Genomic DNA, 2,969 nt, shown 5'->3' with positions numbered 1-2,969 from the left:
TATTTGACATTAATTTTATTTTTATTTTATTGATTTGATTGGTTGAGACAGGGTCTCACTCTGTTGCCCAGGCTAGAGCGCAGTGGTATCATCATAGCCGACTGGAACTTCAAATTCCTGGGCTCAAGCTATCCTCCTGCCTCAGCCTCCCTGTTAACTGCAACTACAAGCACAAGCCACCATGCCTGGCTAATTTTTTTTTTTTGTAGAGACAGGGACTTACTGTGTTGCTCAGGCTGGTCTCAAACTTCCAGCCTCAAGAGATCCTCCCACCTTGGGCTCCCAAAGTGCTAGGATTATAGGTGTGAGTCACCATGCCCAGCCAGATACTAACTTTAGAATCAGCTGAAATGACCTCAGTTTACTTAAGTGCAATCTGTTCCCTTTAGATACACTGTCCGAATCCTTTATATCCACTCTTGTTAATGATGGCTAGATGGCACCAACTTCCACTTTTCCTCTCAAATCCAGCCTATCCTAGACAACACCACAAGTTTAACCTCCCTAAATCACAGCTCTGTCATGTCACTCCTTAGATTTTTAAAGAAAGAAAGAGAAAACTTACTGACTCCCCCACTGGCTACAGATTAATGTTTGCTATTGCACAAGGTTAAGAATATAAGATGATATAGCAACTATATCATATGGTAGTGACTATTAAATGAGTTAATTCATATAAAGCATTTTGAAGAGTGACTGGCAAATAGTAAATGCTCAATAAATAGTAGCTGCTATCATTGTCATTATTATCAACAGCATTAGGGCATTCAAATCTCTTAAAATTGACCTACACTTAGCATTCCAACCTTACAATCAACTACACTCCATCACACTCCCGAATTGTTAGCTATTCCCCATAGATGCTCTATACTTTTCCTTTTACTTTCCCCTCTATCTGTCCTTTACTGTCCCCTCTATCTAGAATGCCCCCTCTCCTTTCTGCATATCCATCCTTTAGACCGAGCTTAAAAATACACCCTCAGAGTATCTTCTTCCCTTATCTCTTTGGCTGAACATGACATATTCATTCTGAACTCTCATAACACTCTATCTGTATTCCTTTGATGGGACTCAACACTTTCTCTTGCTCACAATTATGCAAATATCTTATTTGTCCAATTAAAATGTAAGGTTTTTGACAGTAGGGTCCAGGGATTTTTCTAATTTTTGTACTTCCAACAATATGTAGAAAGGACTAGGATCAGACTTTTCAAAAATACCTAGAAGCTAGAGGATAATGTCTTCAAAATTGTAATTTTCAACCAAGCATTCTATCCTCAGACAAACCAAACAGGTTTAGAAGTAAAATACAAAGACATTCAGCCTTTAAAGAATTTTGAAAATTATATCCAGTGCACCCTTTCTTAAAAGCTACTAGATGTGCTCCAGCAAAACAAAGGAGTAAACTAAGAAAAAAACAAAAAACAGGCAAGAGACCCAGGAAAACAGTGAATTAAACACAGAAGAGCAATGAAGACCAGTCCCAAGATGACAACCGTGTAGCAGGCCTAAAAAATAACCAGTTCAAAGGGAGAAGTCCAAAAGAAAATGGAATAGGTAAAGAGTATCAATAGGTGGGTTTAGGCAATTGGAAAATAATATCAATACTTACATAACAGACAGATTTCATATGGCATGTGAAAAGAATTAAAGGTAAGTTTACATAGAAGACTAAGCAAATAAAAAAAGAAGCATTTACAAATTCAAGAAAAACAAAAGATTGTTTAAGAAAGGAAATATAATCATAGCACATCGTTTGACCTATGCAGTGAACAATAATTATATTGTCATAGTAATGTAAATATTAACAATTGGCCAAAAATTATTATTATATATATCCATATTATGAGAAGATAGGGAGGAAGATTTAGGGTGAAAGGTGATAGTAAGAGAGGTAAACTCTTTGACGACCATTACAGGAAGTTCTAGAAAATGTCTTGTGTTAATAAACTAGATAATGACAAAATATTAATATTGACAAATATATGGTTCCCTCTAAGGAGTGGGTCTGAGGGTGGAAGAGGAGACTGCCATTTCTCATGTCTTTTTGACAAAACTATGTGATTTTTAAGTATGTATACATATAACTTTGCTAAAGTCAAAATTTTAAATACACAATCTAGCCTTTGGAAATCTTTTGGCCCTACTAGGAATTTACTCTTTCCCTTTACTTTGTGATAGCCCTTACCAGAAAAATAAACTCACTCCAATGAAATAAAAGGAGAAAAATATGACAAAGTTTATTTTTACAGTTAAGCAAATTCTCTAGAAATATACTCAAAGTTATATTCAATTTCCCATTGTTCCCACAATAGTGGAAAATACTTCTTTTATCAAATGAAACCAATTAAGTAAAAATAGGGATTTTTTGAGCAGATCAGCATGAAGATTTTGTTTTCATTTTTATCATCTGCTGCTCACAGCTGAATCACCTTCTCTCCTTACCCTGAGTCTCTACACATGAACAATGGTGCTTTCATGCTTTTAAAATCAAGAAATAAGTGAAAAATAATAATTCTGAAAATAAATTAAGTAATAACTATTAATTAATAATGGTAAAATGTGAAGGATCTAAAGGCCAGGGTTGTCTTTTATCATTCACAAGTATAACATTATATGAAGATGTGACCCATATCCATAGAAACTAGAAAATATATGTAGTCAAGATATTTAAATATATTTCTTCATAGTTAAGGGAAAATAATCTCTCTCAACATATTTCCCAATTCCCAAATTCATCTCTTTTATCCTCAGAACATTTTTTGACAAGTCTAACATATTATGTTACAACTGAGTTTCATTTTCTGATTTTTAATTCTATCCTAACACAACCCAAATTTTACTGACCGAGAAGCTATAATGTAATTATTATAGATTACATAAGCCCAATGGTTCAATTTACACAAAATTAATACTATAGATGTATACCTTCCATAGATCAATCAAATCATCCAGAATAGCCTCTCTAC

General features: G+C 34.2%; 1 protein-coding gene across 1 annotated transcript in view; it reads right to left on the bottom strand.

Moving 5' to 3' along the window:
- VPS13C (vacuolar protein sorting 13 homolog C (S. cerevisiae)) overlaps positions 1-2,969 on the bottom strand; it is a 213,380-nt gene that overhangs the window by 174,459 nt on the left and 35,952 nt on the right. The window lies entirely within an intron of this gene.

This window comes from Propithecus coquereli, unplaced genomic scaffold (assembly GCF_000956105.1).
Source record: "Propithecus coquereli isolate 6110/MARCELLA unplaced genomic scaffold, Pcoq_1.0 Scaffold224, whole genome shotgun sequence".
Taxonomy (NCBI): domain Eukaryota; kingdom Metazoa; phylum Chordata; class Mammalia; order Primates; family Indriidae; genus Propithecus; species Propithecus coquereli.
The sequence above is the reverse complement of the archived record's forward strand: the minus strand, read 5'-3'. Positions and strand labels throughout refer to the sequence as shown.